General features: G+C 39.8%; 1 pseudogene; it reads left to right on the forward strand.

Annotated features, from left to right (window-relative positions):
- Nucleotides 1-7,127: 7,127 nt before the first annotated feature.
- LOC112300006 (heat shock-related 70 kDa protein 2-like) lies at nt 7,128-19,040 on the forward strand (annotated as a pseudogene).
- The last annotated feature ends 465 nt before the right edge of the window (nt 19,041-19,505 follow it).

Raw genomic sequence — 19,505 nt, forward strand, 5'->3', positions numbered from 1 at the left:
CAATTCACTGAGCTAGACCAGCCAGGGCAGATTTTCACCTTTTTCGACACTGATGTGGATGGCAAATGCTATTTCATTTTTTCATTTGCATTTCTTTGATTACTAGTGTAATATATTCAGTTTTACTTTTCTATGAATTTACTTCATATTTGTGTCCATTTTCTCTGGTTTTGCTTATGCTGTTAATTTGAGTATTTTGTGTAGTCTAGATATTAATTTTTTATCGCATTTTGACAATGACCATTTCACCTCCCAATCTGTCACGTATTTGTTAACTTTGTGTATCTCTTGATGAGCAAAAATCTTTGTTTTGAGCCATTTTAGCAAACAGACGTCTCATTAGGAAATATTTAAAACACACTATAAAAGCCTGTAGAAATTTGATTGGCATTACTGTATTGAAGCTACATATCAATTTGGGAAAATGTATTATTGATCTTTCAGATGGTGAGTTTCCTTATGTAGAAAACACGCTATCCCTTTCATTTACTTAGGCCTTCTTTCCTGTGCATTTAGGAAGTTTTTACTATCCCGGACTGGTGTGGCTCAGTTGGTTGAGTGTCATCCCACAAAAGCAAAAGGTCCCCAGTTCAGTTCCAGAGCAGGACACGTGCGTGGATTGTGGGTTCCAGCCCTGTTGGGGCACGTGCGAGAGTTGGCCGATTGGTGTCTCTCTCTCATATTGATGTTTCTTGCCCTCTCTCTAAAAATAAATAAGTAAAATCTTTTAAAAAAGAGAATGTTTTACTAGCATTTTCCATGACAGTCTTGTATGTGTATTACAGTGTGAACACCTCTATACAAGGCCAGTTAGTCACTTCCCTCACCCCGTTGTCTGCACTGTTGTCACTGGGCTGCTCTCCTTTCTGCCCCTCAAGGCCATCCAACGTGCTTCTCTCTCAGGACATCAGCCTTTGCTGTCTCCTCTTCCTGAAATGCGCTTCGACCAGACAATTGCACAGATCATGTCCTCCCCTCTTTAGGGTTCTGATCAAACGCTACTGAATTTGTGTGGCCTCCCCTGACCACCAGTTTAAAATATCCCCATCCCACCATCTGCTCTCTGCCTTTTCTTCCTTTAAGTTTTAGTTTCATGATACTCATTACTCACCTATGTCTGTTGACAGTTTGTTTCCTCCCCCAAATTATTGTTTGTGAAATAGATAGAAAAGTCTCTAGAAAATTCTCAGAGAGGATTTGTGGGATAGAGCCATCGCTAGTGGTAAGTGAGGCAGAGGAAGGAACAAATATAGTCACAAATCAAGGGGCTTCTAAATCACTGCTTTGCAAAAGAGTGAATGTAACAAGTTCTTCCTTCTTTTCTGTCCAGTTTGGAGAAGCAGGGAGTCTGGAAATGCAAATTTCCATCACTGCAAGTTGGGTGTGCTCTATGGCTTATCCAAGTTCATAGGTAATCATTTATCTCTGGCCAGGACTGTCTTCGCTAAGCTTAGAATGCCAAATCATCTACAAAAGTACAAGTTAACATTAGTTAAGAATGTTACTACATTGTTATTCAAATATGTTTCATTTAAGGGTTGCTTGGAAACTTCACCCTTAAACATAATGTTTTGTTTTGAATGTATAAATTCACTGGTGTGGCACTTATTTGTAATATTGGTTACTGAGATGTGAAAAAGCTCCTTATTATAAGCGAAAGTCTAAGAAGAAAGGGTCTGAAACACAGAAATCCCCACCAGATGTAGGAAGTGTGGATTCTGCAATATCTGTTGATAGATATTAATATCAAAACACGTTCTTTTGAGCAGATTCACCTTGGATTGTATTGAGTAGTATTCTTTATGAAAACATCTCAGGGAAAAATGCCCAGGGCTTAAATCCATGCCAGAAGCATAATTGCTGGATGAGGGTAGTACATATCAATAGTGATGATATCACTACTTCATTTAAAATTTTTTTTCTTTTATTGATTCCAGAGAGAGGGGAAGGGAGGGGGAAAAACATCATTGTGACAGAGAAACGTCAATCAGTTGCCTCATGTATGCACCTCTGCTGGGAACTGAACCTGCGACCCTTCAGTTTCCAGTTCAATACCCAGCCAATTGAGCTACAGGGGCCAGGGCAACATTATTACCTTTTGCTGAGTGCCTAATATGTGCCAAGTCTGATGCTAGAAACTAACAAGCAATATTACTCACTCAAACAGGTCTGGGAAGTAGGTACCATTTTTACTATCATTATATTAATAAATAACTTGAGCCCTGGCTGGTGTGGCTCAGTGGACTGAGTGCCGGCCTGCAAACCAAAGGGTCTCCAGCTTGATTCCCAGTCAGGGCACGTGCCTGGGTTGCTGGCTGGGTCCCCAGCCGGGGGGCAAGTGAGAGGCAACCCATCGATGTTTCTCTCCCTTTCTTTCTCCCTCCCTTCCCCTCTCTCTGGAATCAATAAAAGATAAATAAACAAAATCTTTTAAAAAATAAATAAATAACTTGAAGCTCAGAAAACTAAAGTGACATGCCTGTGGTGACAACCACACGACAGAAAGAGTAGTTGCGATTCCAACCCAGGGGTCTGGACCCCAGAACTTGGCAATTTCGTTTACGTCACGTTGTAGGCTATGTTGAGGGCTGAGGAAGCAGACCATTTGTAAGTATAAAAAAAAAATAAAATCACAATTGACATCCAGAGCCCCACGCGCTCCCTTGTAGGGCTTGCCACTGAGTCAGCCCACTGAGGGGCAGGTGGAGAAGGCGGCTAGGGAGTTGGCTGAGTTTTCATCTGTATTGATCTCTGCAGTTTATGAAGAATTTGCTCACATGTTCTCTTATTGGATTCTTATTATAATAGCAGGTATAAGTTCCATTTTCCAATTAGACAAAGTGATGCGCACAGAGATTCCGTTATTTATCTGGAGGCATTTAGGTGTCAGGACTCAAACCCAAATATTCTCTCTCTAAAAGATTTATGTATTTTTGTTATCTAGTGCTCACTTGACCTTTCTCCTCTAATATACACTCCGTGGTATCAATATAATAAAAAGGTTTTTGCCCTTTTTGCTATTTCAATGGTAAAATCATTTAAAGATACTAAATTGATTTGTGTATCTATAAGAAATTGCTAGTTGCCTTATGCAGGTAAAACTGTGTGTGTATTTATGTATAAATATGTGCACGCATACGTATCTATGCTTGTGTATGTCTATTAAGCAACAATTCTTTAATCAGAATATGTAATGTTCTGGTTTAACCTTATAAGTTATAGTTGCGGTGGTAGGAGGAGGCATTAGAGGAAAATGTAACGTGCCGTGTTTTTTGCCATTCCGAAACACATCTCATTTTTTTAAATGTAGTTATGAAAAGCGTAGTTTTAAATCCGCCACATACGGCACACATTAGGGATAATACATATTCCGTGGTTAAAATGGTGCATTTTATTATTCTATTGTGATTTCTATTGTACTATTCATTGTCTGTAGTTAGCAAAATATTATCAGCTTATCTCTAAGCAATTGTTCTTTGATTAAAGGAGATGAGGTTGCTTTTTGCCATATTCATACATCTTTGGAATAGCTATTTTATACTCATTTAGATCTTGACATCGAGATCACAGTATGTATAATGTAGTGTAATATCATTAGCTCTGGAAATACATGGTTTCTAAGAATATGAAAATGTAAAACAAATAAAAGATAAATAGGCAAGAGACCACACTAGTGGCATATTTCGATGACATAGTGCTTCTATCATACCTTTTCCCATATTTCATGTTGTAAAAAGATGGGTTATGCTTTCTCAACTCCTTGTTGTCTCACTGCAGGAGTCATAGCAAACAATATTTTAATCATGCTTAATGTCTCCTTTTAAATTAAATTAGTTTCTACCTAATTCATCATTTTATCTTGCCCATTAGTGCTCTTTGTTCACTTCAGACTGCAGATGGAGAAAGTGTGAATTCTGCAGTGTCTTCTGATGAATATTAATAGCCAAACAAATTCTTCTGAGCAGATTCACCTTAGGTTATTTTGAGCTGTATTCATTATTAAAAACAACCTTGTTAATATGATAGTCACAACAAATTATTCTTTGATTGTGTTGTATTATGACTAATTAAACCCCAAAACATAACTCTGACCTCAGCATGATTTAATGTTCTCCTGCTATTTCCCTGAACCTATGATTATTTTTTCTAATGTAATTTTCTATATTGGAAAAAAAGCATCGTTTTTTGATAGGTATATATGTTCCAAGATACAAAGATTGACTTTACATTTTAGAAAGAATTGAAATAAAATGTATAAGCAAAGTTAAATTAAATATTACTATATCATATGATCTCACCTTTAACTGGAACCTAATCAACAGAAGAAAAAAGCAAACAAAATATAACCAGAGACATTCAAGTTAAGAACAATCTAACAATAGCCAGAGGAGAGTGGGGGAAGGGACAGTGGGGAGAAGGGTTTTCAGGAACTACTGTAAAGGACACAGGGACAAAACCAAGGGGGAGGGTGGAGGTGGGGGAGAGAGGTGGGTTCAGCTGGGGTAGGGTGGAGGGATGGGGAGAAAAGGCAGACAACTGTAATTGAATAACAATAAAATAATTAAAAACAAATAAATATAACTACACAGTGAAGACAAACTGTCTTAAGCAAAAGGATATCCATTTTCATTTCCAGTGACCATGATAGTTTTTCAGAGGTAAAACGTGTGTGTGTGTGGCGGGGGAGAGAGCGAGCGAGAAAGAGAGAGGGGAAAAGAGAGAGAGAGATTAAGGATTAGACTTCAGTTCTGCTTCTGCTATTATTCTGCTGTTAGTTGTATGGCTTATGGACAAGTCACTTCACTATTCCGAGCCCCTTTTTGTCATCTGCAATGTAAGAAATTTGGCTTTCCGAATCACTAATGCTGTTTCCATCTGGTGGTTTAATCTGGACTGGAACAGGAAAACAGGTAAGTCATAGCTTTGACACATAAGTAGGTTCCAAAAGTATTTGTTGAATGAAATAGAAATAAATGTTCAAAATGGAGGGGTCAGCCTAAGTACACCGCTCGGAACAGATTTGCTACTGGAGGCTTCCAGGCAGAGCGGGTAGTGTTAACTTACTGTTGATTACCAAGTCCTCATGATTATTTACCCTGTGACTTGGCTTGACCAAACTTTAAGGGACCAAATTTAAGGGACCTCCCCATAGGTCCCTTAAATGTGACTCACCCAACAAGCAAGTACCAAGGTGCTGAACCTCCCCACTTAACGTCTCATTCTGAGAATCAAGAATTGGTTGCCTACAGAGAGAAACAATTTTCTGTTGAAGCACTCTGATTTTACCGAACTAGTCACTCCCAACATTTGCCCCTCTCCCCCACGAAGTTCTTGCTAGCCCAGCTTACTCCTTCTTGTGTAAGAAAAGCCTTTCTCTGTTTGATTTTGAGACTTTTGCAGATTCTGAGGTTGGAGCGTTCTCCCTGCTGCAAAAGTCCTTTTGAGTAAAGTTTATCTTTACTTACGTCCAGATTTGTTTTTATTTGACACGGGGCAGGCAGACTGATCTTCAGTCACATTTTGCCTGATTTATATGATTAAGCATAAAGATGAATCTATGTAGGTTCTCTTCCTTTAGTATTTGAATTTCTCTATTGTGGTTGCCATCCTCTGACTTTACTGAAACCCTCTTTGGAATATTTTGTCTTCTTTGTGGTAAAATACAGAATTGAGTCTACACAGTATTTTCTCTTCAGTATGTCTGAAACTGTGACACTTCTGGAACATTCTTCCCATAAGATCCTTAACATTTTTTTTTTTCAGCATCTGTTTGCTCATTCTTTCCCCTTCACTGGTTCTTAAAATTTGAATTATATGTATCTGAGGAATTTGTCTTAAACTTTTCTTTTTTAACCATTAGTTTCTTTTACTTACTCCATGGCTTAAGGATGTTTGCAATGATCTATTTTCCATTCCCAAGCTGTATACTTATTTTGATTTCCCCATCTGTCTGACATTTTAAAGAGACACAAAAGGGAAAAGGTTTGGGCTTGTTTGTGACCTAGTTGGAACCTGTAGGATAGCGAGAACCCTCAGAGAGATTAGTTGATCTTGTGAGGAAAACAATGTGCCTTAAAGTGAAATTGGTTGAGCACTTCAAATTGAGATTTCCTCGCGCCCTTGTTGCTTGTAGAAATTTCTGTAACCAGGTGGTATGATTGTGGACGACTAAGGAGAGGCTCTTGCTAGGCCACACCCCCTTGTAAAACAGTCATTGTCCCAGGGTAGGCTCGTCTTCACCCTCATTCCCTATGGGCTCATACAGTCTTGGCGTCACCATTCACCCGCACTGAGCACTAACCAGTGAGTTCGTCTGCCAGCAGGCAAATGAACACTAGAGTACACTTTTTCTTACTTATCTGTTAGACCAACAATGACAGTCGACTCTGGAACGACTGGAGGATGAGAGGCAACAAGCCCGCCTCCCTGTAGTCAAAAACCCAAGTGTAATTTAAGCAGTTCTTCCACATACCGGTATTCCCAGCTGCAGCTCGAAAATATGATTTTTTAGAAAACGAGAGAGAGAACTACTGCAGAGAAAGTGTGAAAGTGTATGTGAGAGAAATGGGACAGAAAATAACATGGTAGAAAATGAGTGTTAGTAATGGAACACAATGCAAGGAATGAGAAAATATAAAAGAATAAGGTATAATCTGTGATGCTGTTAAAACGAGACTGGGAGAAAATGGAAGTATACAAATATGAGAAAGGGGAGAAGAGAATATGTGAAAACGAAAGAATATTAGAGTTTAATGGGGAAGGGGTGCAACTAAAGTGAAATTGAGAATGAAACACGTGAAAGAATAAGAAATGTAGAGAATATGCTGAAAATATGAGGTTAAATATAAGAACAATGGAAAATGAAGTAGAAGGACATTTACGAGGAATACGTGAGGAAACGAGGAGATGAAATACACTGAGAGTCTTTGGTGACGAGAAAACAATTGTGCCAGATAACAGAATGGAAGCAAGCATGACCAACTAGAATGGGTGAAAAATGGGACAAAAATAAAAGAATGAGACACTTGAAGAGATGAGAGATGAATCTCAAGAATGATAAAGTATACACGAAGGCATGGTTTTTGAATTTCCCACGTGGGAGAACAGAAGGAAGGGAGGAAGGGCACATGGAGGCGGATTCGGGACAGAGCGCAGGTGCACACCTAGGCGCCCACGCTGCACAGGTGGGTGGGAGGCTGCTGCGGGCCCGATGCGTGACTGTGAACTGTGCTCGAGAGCTGGATCATCACGGCGCCCAAGTACAGCCTTGGAGAGTCAGGTAAGAGAGGCCGCTGGGCGGGATGGTGCGGAGGCTCTAGAACATTCAGAATTGGGGGAGTGAGGTAAGGCGAAATGTGCCACTTCCCTGGCATCTGGTGTTTTTACCTTCGTGGGGCAGGGGAAGGTAGAATCATTTTTTCCTTTCACTGTCAAGTTTGAATTTGTTTGTTGTAATGTGGCTAACCTCTAGAGTCCCTCAGTTTGAGTTTTCAAATTCCATGACCATTTCCTTACCTTTACCTTGAGGTTGGATTTTGTTGGTGGTATTTCAGCTAATACGTAAGAAAAGAGGCCTCATCAGTGATGGGGCCTCATCACTGGCCGTACTGAAGTGGGAAGCACAGCCCGTTGCAGTCCGGGTTACTGTGGACACCCAGGCTCTCCGGTCACCAGGGGAGGGCCTTCCCGTTCAGCACATGAGGGCGCCAGAACCTCTCAAAATTCGTCCTCCGTCAGTCCTCTCCCCTGCGCCCTTTGTTTTGGACTCTTTTACTCTTTGGTCAAGTCTTTGTCATTGCTTTTGAAAAATTCCTTTTTTGTTTGCTTTACAGATTTTCAACAGGTTTATTGTTGAAAATCACCTATAACCCCACTATTAAATGAATGCCTCAATGATCATTTAGCAAAATTCTATTTTAATGACAAGCAATACTGCTCTTAGGGGAGGGAGCAGCGCTGGTTTGTCTTTACTGCACTTAATGCCAAGGTCATTTTGGATCTTGCGTGAAGAATGAATCTTCTAGGGAATGGCAGGAATCTTGTGATTTTTGAAATGTGAAACAGCTTAATACAGTTTCATATAAGCCACTTTACAAAGAATATTACATATTCCATTTTTGAAAGTATTATATCATTGAATAAAAACAAATTAATAGGTTTTAGGAATTAGAGGTGCACTTGAACAAGTGAACAAAAGAGAATTTGTTTCTCAGCAAATGTGTATTCATTGTACCATCTAAACTAGGAATTTTTTTTTTAAGCTAGGAATTTACAGATGGAAAAAATGCCTCAGAATGATTCCGTAGCTCCTTTTACGATGCAGATTTTTCTCCATGGAAATTTCATGATTTCTTTAGAGGGGGGAAAAGTTACCTTGATGGAATATATATTTTTTTCTTTGAAAGAATAGGAAATTCAATGTGCAGTGAATGAGATCTACCAGGAACCCTCCCTTCTAGCCAGTGGGCTGGACGGCACTGCTTAGAGACTTGCATCTAAGAGTTTACTTAGCAAGTTAAATTCATTTTTTCCCTCCAAGGGCTTGCTTCTCCCATACAAACCTTTCTTTCTTTTCTTTTTTTCCTGTTAGGCATTTTCAAAAGTCATGGTCAGTACATGGTATGCTTTACAAATGAGTCACTTGCCTCTGCCTTGTCTTGGTTCCTACTCTTTGGAAAAGTTCTATTAAGAGATTTTAACGTTTCACATGGAAATCTTTCAAGATCTTTGACTACTGTAAGAAATATATGAAATTCAAGAGAATGCCTGTCCTCCAAATAGCTTATGAGTAATTATTTTAATGTGTTAATTCCCAAGTAGATTGTTTCTAAATTATTATATTTAATAAGCTCTTATTTCTACATTTTTATCTCATTGTAATTTTTAAAAGATTTTATTTATTTCCACAGCAAGGGGAAGGGAAGGAGCAAGAGAGAGAGAAACATCAATGTGTGGTTGCCTCTCTCACGCCCCCAGCTGGGAACCCGGCTGACAACCCAGGCACGTGCCCTGACTGAGAATCTAATGGTCGACCCCTTGCTTCGCAGGCCGGCACTCAATCCACTGAGTCACACCAGCCAGGGCTATCTCATTGTGATTTAACTTCTGTTATGGAGGGCGACCCGAGTCAGGGGCCCTCCAGTCAGAGTTTGTTGCTTTGTTCTTGTCTCCTTGCAAGAGACCAAGCAGGAGACAACACTCTAGTGAAAACGAGATAGCAGGTGTATTTATGAATCACAAATGAGCACAAAGCTGCAAGCAGGCACCCAGCTATTCTGAATGCCCCATGTATAGAGGAAATAAAGTTTTTCGTTTGTTAATAAGTTTGTTCTATACACTTGAGCCAAGCCTATAAGCAGGCACCTGGCTAATCCGAGTGTGCCGACTATTGGGGTTCACGGGTTATATATCTGAGTTTCTAGATCCCCTCACCTTCTCCCCCTTCTAAATCTTGGGAATAATATACAGCTACAAAGATTTCTTAGCTCTTTGTCTTAGTGAAATTGTTAGAGAGGCTCCCTTTCCCAGCACAGAGTCTCAAGGACTCCCCCCTGTGCTTGTGATATTCAGGACACCCGGCAATCTTAAGGAACCCGGCTCAGGCCTGCTGAACTGATTGGTGAGACGCTCTCCCTGTTGCTTCTAGCCTTCTGTATTAAGTTCTTTGTTAGATTGTCACGGTGAGGACCCTGCTTTATTTCCCCTCTGGCCGCTCATTCCTAGCTGCTACCTTACCCTTGTAGATCTATTTTTATTTGTGTGTTTGTTCCTGTTTGTTCAGTTTTTACTATTCAGGCTTTTGGCTTATCAGAGAATGTTTAAATCAGTATTTCTGTAAATTAATAGGAGTTTTACAAACTACAGCATACAAAGAGAGCAAAATATTCTTCAAATTGGACAATCCAAGGATTATCCACAAGATGTTTTCCTCACCCTAACCATTGGAGCTCAGTTGGTTGGGCGTCCTCCCTCCTGCAAGGTGAAAGGTCTAGGGTTCCAGGTCCGGCCGCTCGCCTGCGTTGTGGGCCATTACCGGTTGGGGGCGCTCGAAAGGCAGCAGATCAATGTTTCTCTTTATCTCTTTCTCCCTCCCTTCCCCTCTCTCTAAGAATAAATAAATAAAATCTTCTTTACAAAAAGGTGTTTCCCTCATAAGAGGAATGAAATACTATGGCAGTTAGAACTGAACCATGTGAAAGTGCGCCGCAGTTGTGAACCCAACGGAGGTGACAGTGTGATGAGATTTGACAGCATGTGGAAAGGTGAAAACTCATTAACGAGCTAGGATCTGCATTCAAAAAATTGATTAGCATTTTTGTATTATGTAAGAAGATTGCCTAGTATTTCAGGAAGAGAGCAGCATTTCTGTGGCATTTAGATCTATTCTGAATTAAAAATGATCAGTTTAAAAAATTATATAAAATTCTTATGCAAATGAAATATAATCAAGCCATGCTTCAGACTCATTAGGCATGATTGACGTACACTGTAACTTGCTTACTAATTCCAGGAGCAGAGGAACTCCAATTATCACATTGTTTGTGCAGTGCGCTGCCACACTGGGGGAAGTGATATTAAATTGATTACGATAAGCGGTGTAAACCAACAAGATGGGTTCTTATCCAACTTGACATTTATTGTATATGAAATGATGAGAATCTTTTACTATCCTGAAAACCTCCGCTCCCTCATGAATGTTGAAATCTTCAGATTTTGACAACATTGATTAGTTCATGATAAAAGCTGAAGTTGATGTAGCAAAACTGTTTATTTTGTGTTCTTTTAAGACGGCAGGTTTCGAAAGGCTTTTTTGGATACTGCTTGCAAATTGAGTGAACCTTGGAAATCTGTGAGTTTAAAACAAAGTGTTTAAGTTAATATCTTAAAATTAATATTTTTTCAGCTCAAGTTAAAAAAGAAACAACAGTGGTTGGTGCTGGAGAAAAGCCAATGTTGGCATATCAAAAGTGTTTCCTTTTTTCTTTCATGTCTTTTTCCTACTGTGGGGGTGGAAGAAACTTTCTCCTCACCCTTCAGGGTTATTTCATCTGGTCTAGTAATTAAATCTTCGTGTTATTAAACTTCTGGGGTTCTCCTGTTAATCTGTTTTTTATTATGGGGGTGGGAGGAGGTGGTCTCATCCAAGAATCTAGAATAGTAGAGGGAAAATTATTCTTCCTCCCCTACTGACATTTTGTTATGCTTCCTTCCGGTCTTTTCACTACCAGGGTTCTTCAGGAGAAAGATTTTAATGTCTGAATGATGAAACAACTGATATTTGTGACCTCAGTGTATAAACCAAGGGCATCTCATCAAAAATTTTTTTTCAATTCCAGTTGACATACAATATTAGTTTCAGGTGTACAGCATAGTGATTAGACATTTATATACCTTACATAATGATCACCTCGGTAGGTGTAGTACCTGATACCTTCCGTTGCCGTTACGATATTATTGACTATATTCCCTGTGCTGTATTTTACATCCCTGTGACTGTTTTGATAATTGGCAATTTGTATTTCTTAATCCCTTTCACCTTTCCCATCTGGCAACCTTCCATGCGTTCTCAGTATGTATAAGTTTATTTCTGATTTGTTTGTTCATTTATTTTGCTTCTTAGATTCCACATGTAAGTGAAATCATATGGTATTAATCTTTCTCTGTCCTATTTCACTTAGCATAATACCTACTAGGTCTATTTGTGTTGTAGCAAATGTTAGGATTTCATTGTTTTTATGGCCGAGTAATAGTTCATTGTATATATGTGCCACATCTTTATTCATTTATCTGTTAATGGACATTTGGTTGCTTCTAGATCCTGGCTATTGTAAATAACACTGCAGTGAACATAGGGATGAATATGTTTTCCAGTAAGTGTTTTGAATTTCTTCGGTTAAATAGCCAGAAGTGGAATCACTGGGTCATAAGGCAGTTGTATTTTCAATTTTTTGAGGAACTTTTGTACTGCTTCCCACAGTGGCTGCACCAGTCTGCATTCCCAACAGCCCTACCCTAGGCTTCCCTTTTCCCCGCATGATAGCCGTTCTGAGGTGATACCGCATTGTGGTTTTGATTTGTATTTCCCTGATCAGTGACATTGAGCATCTTTTTCTATGTCTGTTGGCCATCTGTATGTCCTCCGGGAGAAATATCAATTCAGGTCCTCAAGGGCTGCTTATTTTTTATTTGAAATGTTTTATAATACTCAAAAACTTCTTTGCTTTTATATTCTGTTGTTTGTTAATGGGTTCACCAAGAAGGAAAGAATGTTGTTTCCTTTTTTCTGCTGGAGATTGTTGCAACTGTATGGATTCAGAGTTGTTTCGTATGGGCTAGTAATCTCCACAGTTGCAAGAGATGTTGGCAGGGTTTAAGGATTAGAAGTGTGTATAAAATATTTGAGAATAGATTTTCAGAATATGGTTAAGTCCAGTAAATTTGTGATCTGGAGATTGACTTCTGACTCCCTTCAGTCAGACACTGGCCTCTGATTTAGGGAGATCATCTCTTCATACCCGTTTCTCAAACACAGTTACAATGGATGCATTCACTTTTCCACTCACACCCTGAGAAAAGTACCACCTTGAGAGAGCATATCATTTCAAATATGAAATATTTTTCCTTTTGTATGTACATAGGCAACGTCTAATATGACTCCAGGCTGTGACTGGGTGGGCACAAACGGCCTTCCTCATCACATCAGCATCTACTGTCCTTACTGCAGTCTTACCACCTTAGCCTAATATAGTGGGTTTTCACTTTATGGAGCGCCTTTGTCTTGGTTATATTAGTAATTTATAGTGGCCCTGTCTGTGTATTAAAAAGTCCATCTTCAGGCCAGTCTGCTGGACTTCAGCAACGTGAAGTGACTTGCATGCGGCCACTCCTCTCAGATGTGGTAGAGCCAAAACCAGAATTCTAATTTTTCTGATCCCATTACACCGTGTGGTGAAGCGTATTTGTGTCCTTGTGTGTAGGTGTGCTTCTGTGAAGGGGTGTGTTTGTGTTTTGTTCTGTAGCTGAGCAGCAATTAGGTGTTTTCCCTTTTATTTTTTTTCTCTCTCAAATGCCCTTACACATTTAGAATACAGCATTCTTTATCTCTAAAATAATGTTCTCTATTAGGAATAATAATAATCCTAATAATCTTTGGTTAAGAATACCAAACTGATGAAAGAGGCATGGTGATTATCAGTGTATACATCATCCAGCTGACGAAAACAACAGAAGAAAAAAGGAAACAAAATAGAACCAGAGACATTGAAGTTCAGAACAATCTAACAATAGCCAGGGGGGAGTGGGGAGGGGACAGTGAGGAGAGGGGATTACAGGAGCTACTATAAAGGACACATGGACAAAATCGAGGGGGAGGGTGGAGGTGGGGGAGGGAGGTGGGTTCAGCTGAGGAGGGGTGGAGGGATGGGGAGAAAAGGCAGACAACTGTAATTGAATAACAATAAAAATTTTTTAAAAAGAAATAAAACATTACTACACAGTTTAAGGCTTTTATGTGCCTTCTGTGATCCCATAGTCTCTGCCCTTACAGACTATACTGCAGTTTTAGGGCCCACATATTCTAAAATGAAGTATCCTTCTCAAATACTAACAGTTGAGTGTGCCTCTAAGAATAATTGTGTACATGTATATGTGTGTTCGTGTGTGTGTATATATGTGCACATACACATACATATAAATGGATGCTTGATGTTTCATAATTTGCTTTACTGTAATTTTCATTACAATCAATAATATATATTGAATTTCTATAGCAATTCACACTTAAAAATACTTTGAAATATTTCTTCACATTTTACCTTGTTCGTCTGGCCCTGCAAAATCTCTCAAACTCAAATAGATGTGCCTGTGTGAGCCTCGCCGGTGCAAGGTAGTCACTTTTGATAGTCCCCTCCGCTAACCACTGCACGTCTGATAGAAAATCATGCTTCAGAATTGTCTTCTCTGAATAGGCATGAATGTGAAGCAACGAGGTATTATTCCACCACTTCATTGTAATCAAATGCACCATCTATATGCATAAATATATTTTAATTCATGGCACATTATTAGATATAAAAAGTTGACATGTATTTCACTACGAGCAACACCTGCCGTTTTCTTGGAACTTCCTGACAGTCTTACCAGTTCTCATAAATCAGATTTTCTGCTATGGTTCCTTTCCTGTCTCTGGTTAGATAGCGCTGGGTGAATTATCTCCCTCTGTTTCATTCCTTAGCTTTTCCAGAGCCACATTTTGCTCTGGAAAGTGGAAAGAAAAGTCAACTAATTTTCTGCCTCAGATTCGGAAGGGGTGGGAAATTTTCTGTTAATATATTTCAGGCCATTATTCTCATCTTCCTAAGCAATTTATGATCTTTAACCTATTTTTTCCCTAAGGATAAATCATCATTTTAATATTAGGGATAACACAGCTTCTGGGGGAATGTATGAAGGGCTGAGAAATAGTTGAATTGGAAGTCCACTTCACTTTTGACAAGCAGGTCGACGCTAAGTGATGTAAGGCAATGAATGAAACAGGGTAGTAGCCCCAGACTCAGAGGGAGGGAGGTGACCCAACTGTATTTATTAGCGAAATCCTGTGGACCTCAATAGAGATTTCAGTTTTGAGAGCAGTGGGTCATGATGGATTCTGGATGAAAGCATGCAGACAGTTTTTTTTTTTTGTTGCCTGGATTTCGTGCATTGCCAAATGCAATACTTACGATAGTTATTATCTTTTAAAGAACTGATTATATCTGTGAACCTCAAAGGGATGGATCTGGTAAGAAATATTAAACCAATAAAAATAACAATACAGTGATTACTTGTATACGCATCACCCAGCTGAAGACATAAAACATTATTTAGAGTTCAAGGTTTTTAACTCACCATTTCTGCTGTTTGGAAATTTGAAAATCTTTCATGTGGACTAAATGAACTCCTGCAGGTAGTTGGGGTATGAAAGAGATGATTTGTTCCACAGTTAGCATGCTGCTTCCAACAGTGGCATTTAATGTTCTATGGATTATCAAAGTTTCGAATTTTAAGTAGAAGGTTTTCTAAGAGGAGAGGTGGGGAGCAGTATTTCAAACCCAGGTTTCTATGGCTAAAATACTTCTAAACTTGAGCTCCATGAACTTTCTAGAAAATTGTCAAATTTCAAATTGAGCTTTCCACTTTACATTGAATAATGGGCTTAAAGCTACCTGACATATTAACTCAGAAGATATTTCATTAATAGCTGCTCGAAAAGTTAGAGGTGACTTTACCACAATATAGGATAAGGAAAGCATATTAAGGGAAGATTATAAATGAAACTAGGTGTCATATCCTGATATAAAATATGTAGTTTTCCCACAGTGATAGAGCCTGTCAACATGGAATCATTTTGGCATTACAGCCACAAAAAACAATACCGCCATGTTAATCGTTCCGCATGAAACCGAACTTGGCTTTGTCTGCACTGACAACACAGTGGCTGGTATTAATTGTAGTTGAGCCCTAACCAGTGTGGCTCAGTGGGTTGGGCAGCATCCGTCCCACAAAGCAAAAGGTCACTGGTTCGATTCCCGGTCAGGGCACAGGCCTGGGTTGTGGGTTCAGTCCTTGGCTGGGCGTATACAAGAGGCAACTGATCAATGTTTCTGTCTCACATTGATGTTCCTCTCCCTCCCTTCCTCACTCCCTTCCCCTCTCTCTAAAAACAAATAAATAAAATCATGAAGAAAATGTATTGTAGTTCAGCTGACTCCTTAGCAGTGAAAGCACAAATAAGCATGCAATTCCTTAAAACAGGATGGTTTGTGAAATAACATTTTCTGCTTTAGAAAAAGAGCTTTATGAAATTCAAGAGGGTTTTGTTTTTAGAACATTACTTAGTAGTTGCATTTAAGCATAAAAATAACTCAAGGTTTTTCCTCAGTCTGCTCCATCCTGTTGCACATAAACTATTTAATTAGATGATTCATTAAATTTATGAATGTTTTCAACTTGTGTTGACTATAACTTATTAAATTTTAATGTTAATTGACAGTGTAAGAACCTTTTTTGGAGTCACCCTGCTTAGGCTGGCTGTGATACCGACGTGTATATATTTTGCCTGTGCAGCTGGGGGTACGTGCACACATGGAACAACTGAACAGCTTGATCTACGCTCTACCCTCCTTCAGCACAGGTAGAACTTATCAACATATCTTTTCGTTGGCACTCTGCCCAGTGACCTGCTCATAGCAGGCATTCAACCAATGCTAAGTGATGAACGTATTTGTGTTTGAGCAGCCAGTGTAGTCAAATGGAATAATTGCAAGATTTTAAAAAGTCAGGTGTTCCCACTTTATGTATAGGAATCTGCAGTCGCCATGACCGGTGTGGCTCAGTGGGCTGGTCATCACCACAAAGTGAAAGGTCACCGGTTGGATTCCTGGTCAGGGCTCATGCCTGGGTTGTGGGCCAGGTCCCCCAGTTGGGGGTATGCGAGAGGCAACTGATTAATGTTTCTGTCACATATCAATGATTCTTTCCCTCTCTCTCTCCCTCCCCCCTCTCTCTAAAAATAAATAAATAAAATTTAAAAAGATCCTGCAATCTTAAGCTATTCCCCTTCCTCCTGTTTTTTAAATTTGTAAAAATATTTCTATTTATTTATGTTTAGAGAGGGAGGAAGGGAAGGAGAAAGAGAGGGAGAGAAACATGAATGTGTGGTTGCCTCACACTCGCCCCCCAATGGGGACCTGACCCACAACCCAGGTATGTGTCTTAACTGGGAATCGAACCATCGACCTTTCAGTTCACAGACCAATGCTCAATCCACTGAGCCACACAAGCCAGGGTGACACTGATTTTTTTAAAAAAACTATTCTCTGTTTCATTTCCCCTTTTCTTTCTTTAATCAAGATGTCTGTCGATTGGTATTGAACTGGGTACCACTTATTCATGTGTAGGTGTCTTCTGGCATGGAAACGTAGAGATCCTCGCCAATTCCCAGCTGGGCTGGTCCCAGTTACATAGCTTTCACAAAGCGAACACCTCACTGGTGACGTGACTAACAACCAAGGGGTCGTGAAGCTTACCAAGAATACCGTCTTCGATGCCACCAGGTTGCGAGTTTCATGATGCCCCGGTTTAGTCAGCATGAAGCACTGGCCTTTCCAAGTGACTCGTGAAAAGGGAAAACCCGCAGGAAACGTAGAACATAAAGGGAATAATATGTTTTCCCCAGAGGAGGTCTCTTCTAAGCAAGATGAAAGAGTTTGCTGAAGCCTGTTTAGGGGGGAAAAGTAGGAAATGCAATAATTGCTGTTCCAGCCAACTGAAATGATTCAGTGTCAGGCCACCAAGGATGCAGGAACCATCACTGATCTTAATAGCCTGAGAATCATTAATGAGCCTACTGTAGCAGCCATGTCTATGGCCTGCATTTAAAAAAAATGAAGCTTTAAAAAAGAGAAACATGTGCTGATCTTTGATTTGAGTAGTGGCACCTTTGATGTATCTGTCCAAAACCTCCAGGATGACGTCTTTGAAGTAAAATCCAAAGCTGGTAACACCCACTTGGATGGGGAAAACTTTGATAAGCATATGGCAAATCACCTGATTGACGAGTTCAGATGTAAACACAAGAAGGATGTAGCCTCTAACAAGCCGGAGGTGTTGTGCGTCCAGACCGCCTGTGAGAAGGCAAAATATATTTTGTTTCTTTGTTAATACCAGCATTGAAATTGGTTCATTCTTGAAGGATGTGAATTTCTACACTTTCATTTCCTGAATGCCCTTTGAGCAGATCATTGCTTCTTTTTTCCATGGCATCTGTTTTCTTTGTAAATATTTTATTTGTTTATTTTTAGAAAGAAGGGAAGGGAGGGAGAAGGAGAAGGAGACGGAGAGAGACTCTGATGAGAGAGAGAAGCGTCGATTGGTTGCTTCTTGCATGCCTCTCCCCCCTACCACAGACTGAGCCCGTAACCAGGCATGTGCCCTGACCTGGAATTCAACCAGGAACCTTCTGCTTTGCAGGACCACGCCCAACCCACTGAGCCACACCAGTCAGGGTTTTGCTTTCTTTTTTTAAAAGATTTTATTTATTTATTTTTAGAGAGAGGGGAATCCATGTTGTCTTGAAGTAGTAGAGAAATCTCTGAAGGATGCCAAACTTGACAAGTGCGAGATTAGTGAAACTGTGCTAGTGGGTGATTCCGCTTATATCCCAAACTTTGAAAAATTGCTGAAAGATGTCTTAAACGGACAGGAGCTCGACGCCATTAACCCCGAGGAGGCAGTGATATATGGCAGAGCTGCACAAGCAGCCAGTCTCCTGGCTGACAAATCAGAGACTGTGCAGGATCTGCTGCTCCTTGATGTTACCTCTTTCTCTCTGGGCATTGAAACAGCAAGGAGGACGTGACATCCCTTCTCCCAGGAAACACTGCTGTTTCTACAAAGCAAACTCAGATATTCACAGCTTACCGTATTTTGCTGTGTATACTGTGCTCCTGCGTATAATGTGCACTCACGTTTTTGGCCCAAACTGTCAGGAAAAAAAAAATCTTTTGTTTTCATGCTTTAATTCAATTTAATTATTTATTTATATTTAGAAACAAAACTGATTATCCTATGGCAGAGTATTATTTTGCATATGGGTATTGTTATTGCTTTCTAGAGTTACACTTTTACCACAGAACCATAAATAAAAGAATTAAAAACATTTATATAGATATGGAATTAGTACTACCCATGTATAATGCACATCCTTATTTTCCCTCAAAAACTTTGGCAAAAAAGTGCGCATTGCACACGGCAAAATACGGTACTTTGGCAACAGACCACTGTATTAGTGAAAGTGTATGAGGGAGAAAAGGCTTTTACTAAAAGAGAGAAACTGCTTGGCAAGTTCATGCTCTTGGGTTTCTCTAGCTTACTAATGTGCCATTCCCAAAATACAGGTGACCTTTGACACAGACACCAATATCATTCCCACTGTAAGTGCTGCAGACAAAAGTACTGGCAGAAAGAACAAAATCAACGTTACTAACAGACTGTTTCCGTAAAGGTGATGTTGACCAGATTGTAACAGCAGCAGAAAATAGCCCTGGCTAGTGTGGCTCAGGGGATGGAGTGTCAGTCTGTGAACCAAAGGGTCCCTAGTTCGATTCCCCGGTCAGGGCACATGCCTGGGTTGCAGGCCAGGTCCCCAGTAGGGGACACGGGAGAGGCCCCCTACACATGGATGTTTCTCTCCCTCTCTTTCTCCCTCCCTTCCCCTCTCTCTAAACATAAATAACATTAAAAATAGAATTAAAAAAACAAAATATGAACAAGAAGATGAAATCAATAGAGATAGGGTAGCAGTCACACATTCCACACATTCAGTGGCATGCAAACAGTTGACACCAATAATCTGAGACTTAATTTCAGTAGAGAAGATACAAAAGGAAGCTTCCTGAAATGTGCCAGGAAGTGTTAGCTAGGCTGTGTCAAGTGTAACCAAGCTGCTGAGAGAGATGAGTGTGAGT

Source organism: Desmodus rotundus, chromosome X (genome assembly GCF_022682495.2).
Source record: "Desmodus rotundus isolate HL8 chromosome X, HLdesRot8A.1, whole genome shotgun sequence".
NCBI classification, from domain to species: domain Eukaryota; kingdom Metazoa; phylum Chordata; class Mammalia; order Chiroptera; family Phyllostomidae; genus Desmodus; species Desmodus rotundus.